At 39.1% G+C, this 20,228-nt stretch overlaps 1 long non-coding RNA gene across 1 annotated transcript in view; it reads left to right on the top strand.

Moving 5' to 3' along the window:
• The window catches only part of LOC137633938 (uncharacterized), a 203,624-nt gene extending 189,503 nt beyond the window's left edge, over positions 1 to 14,121 (top strand). The window contains exon 3 of the long non-coding RNA XR_011042365.1: positions 7,568 to 14,121. This is a non-coding gene — a long non-coding RNA (uncharacterized lncRNA). The remainder of the gene's footprint in view (positions 1 to 7,567) is intronic.
• Positions 14,122 to 20,228: the final 6,107 nt, after the last annotated feature.

Raw genomic sequence — 20,228 nt, 5'->3', positions numbered from 1 at the left:
GTTGAAATCGTATCCAACTGCCTCCGCCGTAAGGTGGTTGTCTTTCGGCAGGTTCTCAACACTGCCGTGTGTTTGTTCGTTACAGAATTAAAGTTTATAACAGCTCAGCTCCCTTTCGAGGAATTATCTTGAAAGGAAGGTGACTTATTCCCCGAATAGTGTATTTTGTGCAACGAAGCATGAATTGTAATTGATAACAACTTCCTTTTTTCACAGGTAACAGTGACGTAGTACACATGTGGTAGCTCGTGAACTGCCCTCATTACGAGGTAGCATTCGCTGTCAACCTTCAACTTGATGTTCCTCCTTCGAGGGGAACTTCTCTCTCTCTCGAGTGAGAGAGAGAGAAAGTGATTTTTGTTTACACCTATGCTTTTTTCCCCATAGAGCTGGGATAAAGCTTTACTTGGGCTATGTCCTCTTGGGGGAGGATTTCTCTCGTTCGCAAGAGATTTTTTACGCCTATGCTTTTTTCCCATAGAGCTGGGAGAAAGCTTGTCTTAGGCGATCTCCTTCGGGAGAACTTCCCCTCTCGTTTGGGAGAAATAACTTGTAGGAGCTTGCTGATCCACCAGGGGCAGTGGCAGAGCTTTCTCCGAAGCAGGTTATCCCTATGCTAATGGTTCTCCTTCAGGGGCGAAGCGAGAGCCTTCTCTAAGCGACTTTCTCCTTCGGGACAACAAACCTCTTATGCGGAGGTGTTATCTTGGACGTGCTGGTTCTCTTTGATCCTTTGGGGTCTCGTTTGATCACCCTTTTGGGCTGGCGTGGTCGTTGGAGCCTTCGAGCTTGCGTCGTGTTGATCCTGCTGGTTCTCATGACAGTAGGAGTCCTTCGGGACTGCTCGAAACCTTCGGGTTTCAGTTACGCTGAACCTTCGGGCTCTCGTAACGATGGTTACATTGAGCCTTTGGGAACGTGTGCCATCAATCACGCCGACCTTTCGGGGTCTCGTGACAGAGGAACCTCGATTCCTCGTTACGCTGATCCTTTGGGGTCTCGTAACATAGTTATGTAGAACCGTTGGGCTCTCGTAACTTTAGTCACTCTGACACTCCGGTGTGTTGTGACAGGGAAACTGCGATTTCTTGTTACGCTGACCCTTTGGGGTCTCGTAACATCAGTTACGTGGAACCCTAGGGCTCTCGTAACTTTAGTCACTCCGACACTTCGGTGTTTTGTGACAAGGAAACTTCGGTTTCTCGTTACGCTGACCCTTTTGGTTCTTGTAACATTAGTTACGCAGAACCCTTGGGCTCTCGTAACTTTAGTCACTCCGACACTTCGGTGTTTAGTGACAGGGAAACTTCGGTTTCTCATTGCGCTGACCCTTCGGGTTTGCGCAACACAGTTCACGCTGATCTTTCGGGTTCTCGTGACCTGAGTCATTCTTTTTATGACGAGAGTTTCTAAACTCTCGTTGTGTTGATCGTTCGCGCTCACACAACACAAGCTATCGTGAACCTTCAGGTGAGCGTAACAGTGAGTTCTCTCACCAACCTGAGAGTTCTCGCGCGCAGGGCCAAATGCGCGCCATATGCGCGAACATCCTGTTGCTCACCATGCTCTCGAACATCCTGTGGCGCGCTATGCGCGCGAACAACACACTGCGCGCAGGCAACCTTATGCGCCAGTTGCGCGAAAAAAGTGCGCGCACGAGCTCCCTTCCGACGCAAGAGCGCACGACCATTTTAGCGCGCACGATCGGATAGGAGCACACAACCATAATGGCGCGTGCACACGATCGGATTGGAGCGCATGACCACATTGGCTTGCACGCACGACCATCTTGGCGCGCACGCAATCGGTTGAAGTGCACGAACAACTCTTATGACCCTTCGGGGTCTCACAACGCCGTTCATGCTGAACCTTTGGGTTCTCGTGACCATAGCCATACTTATATGACAGAGTTTTCGGATTCTCGTAGCGCGAAGTGTTCACGTGTGCACAAGAGGTTTACTCTCATGACAGAGTTTTCGAACTGTCATCCCGTGAATTGTTCGCGCACGCCCATCGTCATCAAGAGCTTTACTCTTATGAATCAGCGGCAGAATTCCTGCAGGTTCTCGGCACAACATTCCTTAAGGTCATGAGAAAGGAATTCACAAATAGATTCTGAACCCCTAGGTTCTCATCCGAATCTCTCTGTTTCCACGATTCAGAGTTTTCTGAAAACTCTATGGTCGACTCACCCCCCCTCTACAGGAGGGGTCTTCCAAAGGTGTGACTTGTTACGTCACTCTACACTCCCAGCTGATTATTTATATCGGCTAGTCTGGTTTCGCCAGCACCGATCCTTTCGTTTCGAACGAACCACCGTCATCTTTCCTCCACCTTCCCACTTCGAGTGGTTTGGTTAGCAGATGGAAATGAGCGGGGAATGAAAAATTCTTTACATTGCAGTTCATTTCCCCTGGCAGGCCTTGCCTGTTTTAGACGGTAGTTTTCTCACTATTGAGAAAGCGTTCGATGGCAACTTTGTCTGGCTTTCTTGAAGCAAACCCCCTTTTTCGGGAGACTCGTTCCTGAGAAGTTTTTTTTTTTACAAAACTTCAATGGGTGTTAAAACTTCATGAAGGCCGTAAGCCTTCCCTGAGCATGCACTCTAGCCAATACAAAACCGCGAGGTTATTGTCTTAAATTCGGTTCTACCGTTTGATGAAGGCAGCCTCCGCCGTCATTGTACCCTGGGTATAACGACCTGCCTTTTTACACAATAGTCTTCTGAGACTTTTTTGTATTCTATCCTTACAGGGTTATTGTTTCGAACAATTTGTCCCGAAGGAGCATTGTTAGCTCACGTTAAAGAACGATAGCAACAGCGTGGGCATCTTTTCATTATGTTACGAATGTTTCAAACCCCGCCCACGGGTAAACAGACATCCGTTTCTGTGTAATGAACCCTGGCTAGCCCCTCACATACAGAGGAGGGGTAAACCAAAGGGGGAAATGATCGCCTCTGTAACTGTATATTTTGTTTGAGAACATATTCGCTCTCATTCAAGAAAATATTAGTCTACGATCAAAATTCTTTCTTGCAATAATGTTGCGATTCATCGCATGTACAGTATTCCCAATTCATCGCATGTACAGTATTCCCGCAACCAGATTCGTTGCAAGCGTTTCCTGGAGGCAGAGAATACGCATGCGCTAGCGCAAATGGACTATATGCGTGCAAACGATCTTTCTGCCAATAAGAGCTATATACATCTTCCAGTTAGAACTCCGTTCTATTAAGTTGTATATTTATATCCCGTGCTGAAACCAGGTTATTCAGTACATTACTTGGCTACTTTCCTGTAACCAGACACACGGCATTTACGTTCTGCCTTCTTATAGGCATTTTTTCCTTTCCCCCCGATCGGAAGTCTTAGTCTCCTACGATGGCTATAGCTGGAAACTTCTCATAAGCATATCTGTTCCCTAGTAGGGAACATCTAATATAAATGCTAGTTTACCAATCAGAGACGGAGAAGTACGAACGTTTTCTTTGTCCTTAGAACGGGAAACCTCCGTTACAAATGTTTCCAACTCCAACTGAGTTCCGGACACGACTTTTAAGTCAAACTACGCATGTATGCTGCTTGTCATGCGCACAGTTGGGTGTTACTACTCCGTAGTAGACTTATGCTCTTTACCCACCCAACAATAGATTGAAGATATGTCTCAATCTCCTCTAGGGTTTGGTTGGATGTGTTTGGTGATTACCCTACAGTCTCTTGTCCGGAAAGCGATCCCTATGGAGATTCGCTATCATAACATAAGCTGTACTGATTAACTGGTTTACCGTTTGGTATTGGTCTTATTCGGCCAACCACACTGGATTAATGGCAGTTGGAGGAAGAATAGGCTGTTCCCCTTCGTTGCAAGAACGTGCAATTAGTTACACGTCTCAACATCACCTCAAGGTGTGTTTATTGCTATGCACTCACCGCTGGACAATCCGCGGTTGATGGGTGGCAGACAAGAGCTTCTGCAAAGAGGCCTGGCTTCTCGTCTTCCCTCTGAACCTGATGCTCTCTGTAATGCATCAAAAGAGAGAGGGCGGCCGGGGTCATATGCCATACCATTCCATCCTCGTCTGTTGGCCTGATTCAGAAAGGTACCAGCATTCACCTCTCTTAGAGAACCATCTAGCAGTACGAAGCCTCAGATGGACAGAGGACAACTTGTTTCCCCCATCTGCTCGCGTCATTCCTGGTATAGGAATGTGCTTGCAAAACCACTGAGATAGTGGGCTCCTAGTGTCTTCGAATCATCTTGTATCCAACAAAGTCTTAACTTTGTGGGGTCCCCGACTGGGGTTATGCTCGCAGCGGCCCTGATCTTCAGGCTCCCACTCGACCATTCCCCAGGACCTCAAACAAGATGTATTCCAAGATCAATGGGGCAGCCTAGAGGTGTACCTTGTTTCCCCCCCCCCATTCGGTCTGGTGAAAAAGTCCTCAGTCAAGTCAGGATAAGCAGGATCTTATCAATGACTCCAATAGCTTCGCTATGGCATCACGCAGAATGGTTCCCAGACCTTTTGCAGCCCCTGACGGAGCTCCAATAGCTTCGCTATGGCAACCCGCAGAATGGTTCCCGGACCTTCTACAGCTCCTGACGGAGTTCCGAGGGATCTTCCTGCACGGCACGATCTTCCAAGCAGCCACATGCTAACGCTTTCCTGAGCTGTATCTCTGCTTCGACTTCTCGCCTGGGACGATCCTACACCACCCCTCTCAGAGAGGCCTTTTGCAACAGGTTACGGAAAAGATGTCTTGGCACCTCGGACACTTTTCAGCGTCGGTCTTCCAGGCGAAGTGTTCGGTCCTTTGTGACTGATGTCTGGAAGAGGATTCTCTCCCATCGGTGCCTTTGCTTATGCAAGTTTGAGATAACTTGTCCCCCGTCGGATCTCAACCTCCTCCTGGGAACGCGGTTCGGGTCCTTCAGTCTCTGAAGGCCCCTCTCTATGAACCTTAGGCCCAGCAGCAGATCGCTTCCTTTCACGGAAGACGCCCTTTTTATTTACTTGGGCTTTTGACCAAGAGAGTTAGTGTGTTGTATGATCCAACCTCTGATGTTTCCTACCCTAGGAGACAGGGAGAAGTAATCCTCAGCGGCGTCCCTGAGTGGATTGCCAAGACTCAAATTCGAGTGTGCTGTACCCTAGGTGCAGCCCATTTCGAATATAGAGTCTTCGTTCGGTAACCGGAAATCCATCAACTGGGGTTTTACCCAGTGAGGAGTCTGTAGGGTTACCTTAAAAGAATGATACCAGCTCGCTCCCGTGTGTCTGCACTGTTGACCAGCATGGGGAAGGTCAAGAGGAGGACCTCAATGTTTTCCTTCTCCTCTGGGATCGGAAGGCAATTGAGGTTACTCTTAATCTAGACTCTCTTCCATCCTAAGACCCAGAGCTCGTAACGTGACTGGTGTTACTACGTCCCTGGCGTTCAAGAAACTACTGTGGTGTAGATACTTTCAAGTGGGCATGTGGAAGCGTCAGTCGGCCTTCACGACCCACTACCTGCAAAGACGTAACCCACAAGAACATGGAGACCTTTTCCATTGGTCCAGTGGTGGTTGCACAACAAATGATCTAAACACCTCAGGCTCCTTGATGGACAAGTAGCAGAGGGTTGAGGGCTGAGGTTACCCGGATTAGTCTGGGGTGAATGAGTAAGAATGCCTGGCTCCTTTCTTCCTTTCACCTTCTCCCCTCTGGGGAAAACAGCTCCGCAAGCCTCAGCATAAACGACCTCGCTTTGCTGCAGGTAAGACCCATTTCCCTTGTGCCTCCTAAGTATAGAAGAATACTTTGTTACATCCCCAATACCTTTTAGAGGGAGGGTATTGGGTAAGTCTATAAGAACAATAGGTGTTGTACTCGAGTTCTTATGTTAAAGACAAGCCACACTGTTAGTTCCACTCTCACACAAGCTTCTGCAGGCCGCTATCAGTGCATGACCTCATATCGGCACTTGATTTTAGCGAAGGTAGGGTCCCTTCTACTTTCAATCAATAGAGAAGCCCCCGGGTCATGACCAAGGCCAGTTGGTGAGGACTTCCTCCCTCCTAAGAGTAAGTCACCCTATTATAAATAGCAAAGGTTTGTATCTGTGTCAGAACAAATATCAAATTTGGAAATCATTTTTATTTTTCCTAACATACAAAGCTGGAGCTATTTATACAGATTGGCCTGCCACCCTGTGCCCCGAGAAGTCCTGCCATAAAGCAAAGTAGTTAATCAGCCGACAGGTGTGCGTGAGCGGGGTAGACCCCCAGTCTACCCCAACCCCCACTCGCTAACTAGCGGATGGGGTAGTTATCCCTCACTCAAATTATCATGGTTAGTCTTTCAGCTACGCCGAAAGTAATACCCTTTGATTAATAGCTCCTGGTCTGTATGTTAGGAAAAATACAAATTATTTCCAAATTTGATATTTTTAATGTTACTGTTCTTAGAATATTTAATTTTTCCTTGTTTCCTTTCCTCATTGGGCTATTGTCTGTTGGATCCCCTGGGCTAAAGCATCCTGCTTTTCCAACAGACACGTTGAAAAGATTAACGGAGAGAGTGAAATGGCCCTCTGTGACGAATGTTTTGCAAGTTATTCAAAGGTCTTACATTGAATCTGCAATTTTTTTAGATTAGGAAATATTATGGCATCGTATTTAGTAAATCTTGTCCAGATGATAAGTTCTTCTTAAGGGAAACATGACGATGATCACCTTATTCGTCCGAATCGTAGGTTTCTACTGTCTAATGTCCATTGTGTCAGGGTGATTTTCTTACACTATTGACTTAGTGTACATATATATTATAGATTCCTTCATTATAATATACATTTAAAATAAATTTAACATTTTCTATATTACAATCCCAGGTTCATATATCCTTCTCGCCGCATAAATATTGATTCTAATTTCATTGTAGAGAGAGAAGTATCGGGTGGAAATCTCCAGGGAAATTTGAATATGAATTTGTTTCCGTTTTGAGTCTCAAAAATGTGTTATTTAATAAAATCCATCTATCATTTGGTATAAAATACTCTTGCAGTTTATTAAATAAGGTTTTAATACTCAAAATATATTAAGATACCTTTTATGATTAAAGAACTGACATAGGATTTTAGTGCTTTAGAAAAGCTATACTGTATAAATGTACATTAATATGTTGAATATCACTGATGGTTTATTTAAAAACTTCTATTTCATAGTTTCATTTTAACCAGAGTAATTTTATTTGTAATAAACAAAATATATAAATGTTTGAATCTGAAGAATTTTTCTAGTCGGCCATTTTGAGAGACAAGAAGAATGTATTAATGTATGGAATAATCAAAATTATTTCTCTGGTTTTGTATGGGCAAGAGGAGCTAAATTTAAGTGCCCTATTCTTAGTAAACAGTAAAATGACCTGTACTACTTATTTAAGTATTATCGTACTTATTTGAATTATTACTTAACAAAGCAAGCTGTTCTTCCTCCTATCAGACCAATGATGAATATTTTAAATATTTTATTTATCTTTAATTAAAGGTTGAGACCATTTGATAACTTTTCTCTTTTATTGCAGAGAATCTTCCTTCAGTAATTGGTGCGATAGAGAGAATCTATAGCAAGAATTCAAGAAGGCTTTGCAAGTGCCTAAGTCAGTAAATGTGATGATGTGGTCTTTCGAAGCCCTCGGTCAACTCAAAGAGTCTTACAAAGACCCCAATGGACTCCAGGAGTCTTACGAAGCTCTCGGCCTACTACAAGATTCTTAAGAAAGCCATCAAAAGTTGAGTTGCAAAACAAATGGAAAATCATGACTCTCCTCACCACTGCCAAAACAATTTTATTTGTCACTCGGTAGATTATATAAAAAATGTCGGCACAAAAGGTATTGGGTTTTATCATAAGCTTTAATCCAATGTCATTTATTTATATAATCTTTTTAATACCTTATTCACATTTGGATGTTATACAAAAGTGGTGGGAAGGATACCAAATGGTTTCAGTGTAAGCCATGGTAAAGTTTAATGCAATTTCTGTTCAGAATCAAGTGTGAAATCTCATATTAGATTAGGCTACGGCACCAGTCACCCGTTGAGATACTACCGCTAGTGAGTTATGGGGTCCTTTGACCAGCCAGACAGTATTACATTGAATCCTTCTTTCTCATTACGGTGCACTCCACCAAATAGTCTGGCCTATTCTTTACATAATCTCCTCTGTCCTCATACTTACTTGTTTACTTGTTTTGGGTTTAATTCCAACCCTCCACTGAAGTCGAGTGAACTACTTCTCGGGCGGGTCCATATTAATCATCTAACAAAACATTTTCATTATAACTTATACAATTCTTTGATTGTAGCATCTTCCAAATCATATGATCTTGTGAAAAGTAATGTCTTTAGTTTCTTCTTAAATTCAATTGCTCCCTTTAGGTCCTTCATTTCAGTTGGCAGTTTATTATAATGTCTAGGCGCACAGTAGCTAAAAGCCCTTTCACCAAATTTACTATTTGTTCTTGGTTCAGATAGCCTATGTTTGTCACTCATGTGTCTTGTGTTAACATTTGTTTCTAGTTCTAGTTTATTCAGGCATTCTTTCAGATATTTTTGTTCATTTTGGTTCAGTATCTTAAACGTTAGTAAGAGTAGCTTGTATTCAATTCTCGCTTTTACCGGTAGCCAGTGTAATTTAATTAGTGCAGGGGTAACTCTTTCCCTATTGTGTAGTCCTTTTATTAATCTAACGGCTCTGTTTTGTACTCCCTGAATTTTCTTCAGCTGACAATTTGGTAAGCCATAGAACAGTGAGTTGCAGTAATCAATTCTTGAAAATATGTGGTGATTAATGAGTATGGCCATAGATTTTTCATCTAAGTATTTACTAATAAATTTACTAAGATTACCAAACAATTCTTCTTCTCTCAAGGGGTTAACTACTGCACTGTAATTGTTCAGTGGCCACTTTTGTCGTGGTAAAGGCAGAAGAGACTCTTTAGCTATGGTAAGCAGCTCTTTTAGGAGAAGGACACTCCAAAATTAAACCATTGTTTTCTAGTCTTGGATAGTGCCATAGCCTGGGGCCTTTCTTTATCTTTGGTTAGAGTTCTCTTGCTCGAGGGTACACTCAAGCACACTGTTCTATCTAATTTCACTTCCACCTGTTTTGTAAGAGTTTTTATAGTTTATATAGGAGATATTTATTTTACTTTTTCCTTCTTTCCCTTCCTTACTGGGCTATTTTCCCTGTTGGGTCCCCTGGGCTTATAACATCCTGCTTTTCCAATTAGGGTTGTAGCTTAGCAAATAATAATTAGCTCCTACTTATAGTTTAACCACAGATTTATACTCTGCAAGAGTTATCACTACAGCAGAGTTGTGTTAGCCAACTGTATTTGCTAACTGATAGCCTCTGTACCATGGTCTTCCACTGTCTTGGGTTAGAGTTCTCTTGCTTGAGGGTACACTCGGGTACACTTCTATTCACTTTTGATAGAAAATTACTTTAAAATCCTTTGTGAAATAATTTGACAATTTTCAATATACTGTAGTCAATCATATTTTGAAATTTTGAAAATATTTGTTAAAAAAAAAAACTAACTTTTAATCTTTTTGCTTTTATTTAACAGCAAACTTTCCAATATACTTTTTACAGTCTTTAGTTTTCCCATTTCAGTTCCTCTTTCGAAGTGATTTTCTTCAGTGATCATTTTCTTATCTTCAAAACCTCTTTGAAGACATTCTGGTTTACAATTTCCTTGCTCTGTGTGGTCATTAAAGTGGTTTGTAAGTTTGAGTTCTTCATCATCATCATCATCTCCTCCAACGCTTATTAACGCAAAGGGCCTCTGTTAGATTTCGCCAGCCGTCTCTGTCTTGAGCTTTTAAATCCATACTACTCCATTCATCGTCTACTTTACGCTTCACAGTCCTCTGCCATGTAGGTCTGGGTCTTCCAACTCTTCTAGTGCCTTTTGGAGCCCAGTTGAAAGTTTGGTGAACTAATCTCTCTTGGGGAGTGCGAAGAGCATGCCCAAACCAGCTCCATCTACCCCTCGTCATGATCTCATCCAGATTGTTGATCCGTGGTATCAAGAGAGTCACTATAATTACTGCAATTTTTTTTTTATATCCTAGAATTAATTGATGTTCTTAAATTTATTTTATGGAGACAAATTTGTTAATGACAAACATGCGTCTTTAGCTCCTCAACCACAGTGTGTCATCTTCCCACTTTGCTTCTTTGGGAGATTTAATGAACACTTCTCTATTGAACACTGTGCTCTGTAGAAATGGGGCTTTTATGTCAATTGAAATAATGTTCCATCCTTTGGATGTTACATTTACCATGAATGTTCTCAGAATTTCTTTAGAAACTGTAGGTGAATCTCTCTATTTGCTTTGACCCATCTCCTGTTTGCTTCTCTGTCAAAACCCATCTCTCACTGACAGGAATCAAAGTCCTTCATCTTTCGCCTCTTCGTAAACATTGAAGTTTTTCCAATGTTCCAATTCTTTCTCTTTTGCATCTTTCGAGTTTGTGTTTCTTTTTGTTCTCTTTCTTTGGCTTGACATCTATCGAAATTCGATCATTCGTTGATTCATTCATTATGTCCTTTTGATTGGCCTCCTCAACATGGCAATAATCTTCTACCTCATCGTTCCAATCTATTGCCATTCTTGTACCATCATCAAACATCAAATTCCTCCAAGTACAATATCGACCCGTGGCTTTTCCTGCCCGACTCTGAACAACTGCAATTTTCCATTCATCTTTACCTCTCAGTTTTATCTTGATCGCACGACCAATTTTCAGTTTGTCTCAAACGAATTATTAGTTTGTAACAGGCAAAATGACCCTTTTTAATGATTTCTAAATCTCTCCATCACCAAACTTGAATTTCGTATTACTTTCTTCTTCCTCTACTTCTTTTAATTCTATATGGTCCAATGAATCCAGAAATGTGCGGCACCAGTCTATTCCGCATACTGTTGAGCTGCATGCTGAATCTAACACTCCATAGTTAAATGATTCAATGAATGTATTCCCAGAAGTATTACTTGTAAAAATTTCCTCACAGTGAACTCCTTTATTTCCCTCATTTTTATCCTCTTCCATTCATTTTGATTAACATATACATTATGAGGGCATGATGCTGCTAGATGTAAAGTTGAGCCACATACATAGCACTTTCTAACAAAATCCTGATGTTCACTGTTCCTCCAATTACTTCTACCTCGACTACGACCTCTAATGTAGCGATTACGTCTATTGTCATTCCATCTAATCCTTCCATGACCCGAGAGATACGCTTCCTCGGCTACTAAAGCAGTTTCTGCATCTTCCACCTTTATCGCCACTGCAGTATCAGATTTGGAAACCCAGGTCTCATTTTTATTTTCCATTGAAAAACATTCTTGGCTCCCAAAAAACTTTATTAGAGCCACTTTCATATCGTACATTTCTTCTAGCTTATCAAACGACACTGCCGTTAACGCTATCTGTTTTTGTTGTGTATCCAATGCTGCATTGTCTAGTAAAATGAAAGCTAATATACACTTTGGGATCTCAGTCTTGAATTTATTCAATACTTTTACTCTTATCAAATTCATTTTTATATTTTTCCATAGAATCATCTTTATTTTTCTCAAACTTAATCAATTTTCTCCAGCCTTTGTAAGCACCTGACAGTTCACCCTTTTTACACCACTTTATCCAAATACTCTTACAATTTATTCATGCCTTCTTGCGTATTTAATTCATCAATTTTTATTTCATGAAAGATTTTGTACCGAATCTCACTCTCTTTAGGCAACGAGAGCGCCACTGCGATAGCTCTGTCCATTTTCGCCACATTGCTTACTATTTCCCATGCTGCAAGTTCCTGATGCCATATATCATAACTTTCATCACTTGAATATTTAGGCGGATCACGTAATTTCGAAGACACGTTGATCAAATCTGGCGTCGTTCACACAGAATTATAAGTCCTGACAATATTGCATGTAAACAAAACATCTCTGATGGGAGATGATGCCAATTAATGGCAAAATTGTTTCATTACTATTACGTGATCACTCGCTTGAATGAGTTCATCACACGCTCTGCTACCATGTTGACCCGTGGTATGAAATGGGTATCATACAGACACTGTGTCACTCTAATTACGTATTGATGTTGAATTCATTTTGTGGAGACAAATTTGTTCCTGTCAATCACACCATTTTGACAAACGTGCGTCTTTAGCTCCTCAACCACAGTGTGTCATCTTCACACTTTGCTTCTTTGGGAGGTTTAATGAACACTTCTCTGTTGAACTCTGCGCTCTGTAAAAATGCGGCTTTTATGTCAATTGAATTAATGTTACATCCTTTGGATGTTACACAGTTATGGCTCGAGAGTAATATCTCAAAGATTCATTTCTAATCCTGTCCTGCCATTTAACTCCCAATATCCTTCTGAGGGCTTTGTTCTCAAATCTACTAAATCTATGGAAATCCTTTGATGAAAGAAGCGGCCGTTCTTTTGATGGACTCTTGTCCATATAATAATAATATATTCTAAAGTTTGAATTCTAAATATTCTAAATCTACTTCACACTTCATAGTCCTCAGCCATGTAGGCCTGGGTCTTCCAACTCTTCTAGTGCCTTGTGGAGCCCAGTTGAAAGTTTGGTGAACTATTCTCTCTTGGGGAGTATTAAGTTTGAATTAATATATTCTAAATAACTATAAATTAGTAAAATACATGACCAATATTCTCTTGTTTCGTAAGTAATCACAAATGTATCATAGAAAATTGTGGTCAAACTTAATTTCAATTGGTTTTGTAGCCTCTAAATTCACCAATTTGGAAGCGTGAACGTTGCAGAGGTCGATGAAGGAAAGAACTGCTAGTGATATGAGCTCTCTGGGAAGCTTTTTAAATGTTATATATACTGTACTGTCTGAGCAAAGTTCTGGATGTGATTTTAGCCTTCTGTAAATATACACATCCTGTGCAAATTAATTTTTATTAGAATATATGAACAAAGTTATTTCCTTGATTGATTTGCTTATAGATCAGTAAGTGCAAACTGTTTATTATTAAATGTTTCACCATATATTTTATATATTAAATTTTGTTTATCATAATTTGTACAAATTTGATTTTATTTAACTGGAGAGAATAATGTATGTAGACAGGAATTGAATATTTAATTGGAGATTTTAAAAACAATGTAGATCAAGATTAAAAAGAATTTCATGTTTTTAAAGTCAAAGTTATTTTAAATGAGCAATTTTTGTATAATATCTTGAGTCTTGGACAACTAAGCCAGTAAGGAATAGGAGACAGACAAGTCCACAAAGGTTGTCCATTTTAACCAAATTTTTAGATATTAAATTTGTCACTTTCATAAAATTGAAAAAATTATAGTATTTTCTAAATAATTTTTCATTTTGATCTAAAATCTTTGGTTTTCAACCACTCATTTATCTTAATATTCATAATTTTCATTGAAATAATTTCTTGTGTCTTGAGTAACTAATTTATTATATTGTTGCAAGAAATCAAATTATATATTCTCAAATTATGATGTTGCATTAATTTTTAATTTCACCAAACTGTAATTTGAAATTATAATTTAATATGATTTTCCATTATTAAAGTATTAGATATTAATGGTTTTATGTTCATAAAAATGTATTTTTGTAACATTTAAATGTTCCTGGATTGTGATGAATATACCATATCATTTTGAGGAGGACTGTCATCATTTTGGTCGAGTCTTGATCACTAGTAAGTGGTTTAACTTCTCTTAAGGCGTTTTATAAATACACTACTGTATAATACAACAGCTGTATAGATGTGAGAGGTCCTGTATTACTGATATGAACCTATACATCTCCTCCTGCTTATTCTCTTTAAGCCATAACAATGTTTTCGACATTGTTACAGATTAAAGAAAAACAGAAGGAAATGTATTGTATGATATATCATTAATACAGTTCCTCTGAAAGCTATACAACTGTATTATACATTAGTGCATTTCTCAAACGACTTGGAGAATTGAATTCACTTACGAGTGTCCAACAATCGACCTAAATGACGACAGTACTCCTCAAAATGATGTGGTATATTTAAAACAATACAGGAACATTTAAACTCGAATTACAAAATACATTTCTTATGAACTTACACCATGATTCATTCAAGATATATTTTGGGTTAATATTTTATGCCTTTTACTTAATTATGCATCATGATGTATGAAATATGATATTACTATGTAAGAATGTAATTAAAACAAGGACTAATAAAATACATAAGTTCAAGATATACTTTTATTCAATCAAAGTACAAAAATAAAAAAAAAAATTTTAAAATTTTATTTTTTCATATACATTAGTGTCCCCCCCAAAATAGGGGCTGACCTCACGGAACTGCTTTGCAGGCACTTGGCGACCTTCCCTTGGTGCCCTGCAGGTCAGAGAATCCGTACAGTAGGCAGACAATGATGGAGAAACTACCGAGACTATTGTGTCGTGTGCCTTTTATCTGAATGGGAAATTGAGTATCTGGCAACTGCCTTGGTTAATGGGAGAATTGCCACTAAGAGGTCGTCCATTTTTGGTTAAAGTGAAATTGGTTTTCTCAAAGTTAGTAAGAAGTTTATTATAACTTGAGATGAAACTGCCATATTTTATCCTTTATATAAAGTCCTTAGATGTAATTCTTAAAAGGTGATTTAAAGTGTCATAATTAAAGAGGTAATCTTGAACCAGAATTAGTTGGGAAAATTATAAAGTCACATTTATAGTTTGGTTAACCGACTGATTTTCAAAAGTTCCATTTAATAAACTCAAGCAAAATTTCTTTATAAAATCATGACAAGATATTAAAATCATGACAAGATATTAAATTTATATTTTTTACCCATTCAAGGCCAAAAACCATCTTAAGCAATTTCATATTCCTTTTAAAAAACAAAGTCAAAATAATTCCATTCTACATCACGGTCAGATGGAATACTGTCAGTAGAAAGTATGTTTACACAAGATGAGTATCCGTGTACCTATACCATGTGATCGGAAGGTGTACTCTCTATAAGACACTTGGGGTGTCATTTCAGTTTTGTTGTATTTTCTAATTTCTGTAATGCAATATCATAGAAAATAAGTCCAGTTTTAAGAATTTAGAATATTAAAAAAAGCATTAGAATTGGCCATAAGTTGCACATTCCTTTCATATAAAAAATAATTGTATAAATAATAAATTCCAATTAAAATTTAATTCACCAAACTAAGAATGTATTAGAAATGTGACTTCAATCATCAAACATTTATTTCATGTATTTACAAATAAATATTTTGATTACAAAGAAATTCTTTAATTATTTCACTACTTTTCATGAAACGTATCAGTTTAGTTCGTCCTGAATAAAAAATACTTAGTATGTGCTTAGTCAAACGATTGAATAGTGAATTGACTATTGAATAGTGAAATGAAGTTTTTATTCAACTGAATTACACAATAGTTAACCTGAATTCTACATTATTCATATCATAGCATCAGAAGAATAATAAAAACAACTGAAAAATATGAATGAATCTTCATTAATGTTCAGATATTTATAATTTACTTAAATGTAATGAGTCGCCAACGAAGGCATGAGTCTTCGTCTCGAGCACATTTTATTAAACCAGGTTTAGAAAACTTCCGAGAAAGCAGCAAGACCAAACACACGTCCGATAAACACCGTTTACACGCGATGCTTCTCTGATGGGCGAAAGACTTTGGAAAAGGGGGTGACATCCGTCCGGGGTACTGCCCCAACGTCCGCTAAACTCACCCCAGCGAGACGTCGGATCGAACTAGTGTTGCATTCCCCCGAACAGACGAGATAGCACAGGCAGCGTGCCCGCCCAGGCAAGGCTACGAGAGACGTGCTTAAGGTACTAAGGTAACCTTCAATACCATAAGACACCAGTCGGATACCTTCCTGGGTGGGGAAATTACTGCCTGACCTTTACGTATTATCAAACTATCTGTACATTATAAAGGTATTTCCTGCTTGTTCTGTTAACCAAAAGGCGAGATTTATTTATAATGTCCCTTTCCAATTATGCGATTTTAACAAATGGCCGTCTGAAATCTCTGATTGTCCTTGATATTGTATCAATTTAAATATCTTACAATGATCTTCATTTCAACTGGCTGAGACACAGCGGCAAATTCCAAACAAGGAGGACAAATTTCAAGACAAAATCCTCTATCTGTGCGAGTAAACTTTCTAGGAATGAAGCAAATCATCCTCTATTTCTACAATATTCATCAAACTTCATTAAACAGACAAAATATTAGGAATAGTGCAAAAGGAACAGCAACCAATTTGGGCGAGGATATGAACCAGAGGATGATAAAGTCCCACGAACACGACTAATCAATTGGTAATAATTGTGCCAAGACTCAATAACAGATTTCTATTCAGGCTCTCAAGAAGGTAATATCATAAGTCCTTTTCTAAGTCATCTCCAAGTCATTTCTATTCATGAGGAAATGCCAAAGTCCCTGTCTCCACTAGCAGATGAAATAGGCAGAGATCATCCAAATCAATTTGATGTCAACATTGTAGAAGCAACGAGAATATAACAAGATTGAAAAATCATTTACTCCTATCTTGGTGTAAGAACAAGCTTCAGTCTTGCACCAATGAGATCTGGATTTAGGAGTTTGGGCCAAATTGCACCAGGGTAAAATGGGGAAATATAAAATGTAGAGAAAAAACAAAAGAGGATCAATTAATATGCGATATATGGTTTTATTCAACAAGCAAGACAACTTCAGTGTGCCCAAGATCTAGCACACACAAAGGTGTATGGGTATTGGGCAACGAACCTTCAACCAGACTCGCTAGAAACAGACCAAGATTGTGAGGACAACTGTAGGCAAATCCAAAGGAAAATGAGGGGAACTTGTCACTTAATAAAAAGCTTGACGTCTTCACAAAACAATTTGACAGATGATTACCTCAAAAAGACTCGAAGGAAGCAAGCTACTATACACAGTAGGACGTCCTTCTTAAAACCTCATCCAATCAAAGCTCATATGACATTAAAAAGGATTTCGATCAGCAAATAACTATAAACAGTACTTCCCCAAATGAGACTGAGCAATAAGTTTATTTTCGTAAATATAGAGTATAAAAAAAGGTATCAATGGTGTATGATTCACCAATGCCAACTGAAATAGTTGATCAACTGATCAGAGGTGACAACAGTCTCTCTCTTCTTTTCATTTTACGAGAAACAGAATGACCGCACATAAATACACAGCTGGTAGCAAGGGAACAGAATAATGGCAGAGTCTTTTATCGAGAAGGAAGGCAGAAGAACCTCGAATTAACGAGACAATGAATAGCATTTTCAGGGAACAAAAAATTACTATCATACTCAAGCAGTAGAAAATTAATAACTTATTCAAGGAACATGAAATGAATAGCATATTCAAAGCAAAGAAGCTGAATAGCTTTTTCATGCCAGGGAGTGTATGAATATAGTATGAATAAATGCATACTTTATTCAGAGCACAAATAGACAATAAACCTCTGAGAGAGAGAGGTCAAAGCAGACTGGATTCTCAGGCATAAAGGAATGCTAAGAACTGAAAGATCCGACTTCAAAGTTAACGTTAATTTTATAGGTTGATTAAGAGGAGTCTAAGTGTCACCCTTGACAGAACCTAATGAAGATATATAAGATGCAGGGAGAAGAAATAGGGGACCAGCTGCTCCACAGTACATCACTTCATACAAGCAAGATAATAGTTGTGTACTACAGACTTATCATGCAGAACAAGCAAGGAAACAGACTCACAAGCGACAAAGGACAAAAGACAAGCACTTGCCATAAAGCTTGAGGCCTGCACTGACCGATTTGACAAACAACAACGTCAAACGATTCAAAGCAAGCAAACTACTATGCGATGGTAGAGACGGACAAGAATGCGTTTTGAAGTATTGAATTAAAAGCTGAACATAGACACGACTGGCAAAATCTAACCGAGGCCCTTTACGTCAATAGGCGTAGGAGGAGATGATGATGATGGCCACCATTCTAAAACCTTGCTCACTATGAAAATAGCTTCCCTGTACTCTTTCAAACAAGAGACAGTAATAGGTTCCTCTTGGCAAATGTAGAACATCAACAAAAGTTATCAATATTATCACCAACCCTACAATGGTGATCAACGTCCTGTTGCACCAGTCTCGTTTCTTTCTATTCTACGGGATACTGGATGGCTATAGACAATTTCGCCAACCCACAACCGAATTAGTAAACACTAGAACAATGGAGAAATGATTTATCAACAATTTGCAACAGAAAAAATACCATATTTATGGAAGTGAAAATAAATAGCATATTCACAGAAAACAAAGTAAACAGCATAATTTTGGAATAGCCAACATGCCTTATCCACTGCACAAACAAAAATGTTTTTTCAAGGCACAAACACCAAAAAACCCAAGCTGAAAAAAATATTCTCTGGTATACACAAATACCAAGAATTGAAGAACCTGACTGCAAGTAATGTAGCAGTTAACATCACAGTCAACCTCATTAGCATGACTGAATAGAAGGTCTTCTTCATCATTTACAAGGAAGACAAAAGTTTAACCTGTATGGAGGCAAACAGAAAGCTAAAGATCAAATTTGGCGACAAACAACTGGACAATCACACCTACCCAGTCTTCTTAGGTGTCACCCTTGACAGAACGCTCTCCTTTCAAGAGCACACAAACAATAGCAAACATAAAGTAGCAACTAGGAACAGCCTCTTCTGCAAATTCACCAACACCAGCTACAGAAGAACAAACCCTGAGACTCTGAGACAAAAAGCCCTGCCACTTTGTTACTCTACTGTGGAGTACTGAGCATAAGTGTGGCCCAAGATCATGCCATGCGCATAAAGTAGACCCAGAACTAAATAAATCCTGTCAGATTATTACTGGCACTGTAAAATCAACCCCTTTACGATCTTTACATAAAATAGCTGGTATCCCACCACCCAATATTCGACAAGAAATGCTAGCAAAAACTGAAAAGAATAAACAAATTAATGACCCCAAGAATACCAAGCCATTTACAAATCAAGCATAAAAATGAAAAACTGGGTAATGTTTCACTTTGATTCAACACAAGTGGAAAACACCTATGATATGCACAGAAAGCAAAACAAGTTTCTGGACCTTATCAGAAATAGAGAGATACTTCTAAGACAGTAGACGTGGTATCTTCCTTAGACTTGACAATAATCAATTCCCTTATTGCATGAAGGGACCAGACATCAAGAGACACAACAGACTCACAAATAACCCAAGATGCTAGTGACATCGGATGGAAGAGAGTTAAACTTTGACTTCTGCTTAGAAAGCAAAAGGGGCAAATGATGAAAGCTGGAAAAATGACGCACGAAAAAGCATCCCTTCGTTGGAACTCGGCATCAATTTCATCCCTGATTGATGGTAGAGCAGCCAGTGAATTTAGCCTTCTAGAAGCATTGTTAATGTTGTAGAGGCTGCGCAGTTAGTGCAATAGGTGGTGTAGCGTGTAATTTCAGCCATCGTGAAGAACCCTCGCAACCTCTAGTCGACTTTAAGTGCAGTAACTCTTCGTACGGGTGTCAGTGCAAAGAACTTGTGTCCCACACAAGGGTAGGGCAAAGTTAACCGCACCGACACGTGGAAGGAAAGAAATCTCCCAACAACTTGAGGGTTTATATAAGAACAGAAATACAAGAGATGAATATAGAAAAGTAAAAATGTCTAAACATACTTTTTAATCAACATAGGCCATTTTCCTAATGGAAACACATAGTAAATTTTTTAGCTCTGCAAGAAAGAAGTTTTGTGGGGAACTTGTAAAAGCCCGAAGATAATACAAAATTCCTGAACAAGAAATAACAGTAGAAATACTGAACAGGTATTATTATAATTATTATCATCATTATTGTCATCAATAGCTGAGCTACAACCCTAGTTGGAAGAGAAGGATGCTATAAGCCCAATGGCTCCAACAAGGAAAAATAGCCCAAAGATATGGCAGAGATGAATTTCTAATTACAGTCTACAAAAATTACTCTCTAATCTCAGTTTTGATTCGCAAGACTGACCAAAACTAAGAACATGAATCACCAAAGAACTTCTACAAAGTGGATGAGACACAAAGTTTTTTTTTATCCATTGCTTCTTTGTCTCTTCT

The sequence above is a fragment of the Palaemon carinicauda genome, chromosome 43 (genome assembly GCF_036898095.1).
Source record: "Palaemon carinicauda isolate YSFRI2023 chromosome 43, ASM3689809v2, whole genome shotgun sequence".
In the NCBI taxonomy this organism is placed as follows: domain Eukaryota; kingdom Metazoa; phylum Arthropoda; class Malacostraca; order Decapoda; family Palaemonidae; genus Palaemon; species Palaemon carinicauda.
The sequence above is the reverse complement of the archived record's forward strand: the minus strand, read 5'-3'. Positions and strand labels throughout refer to the sequence as shown.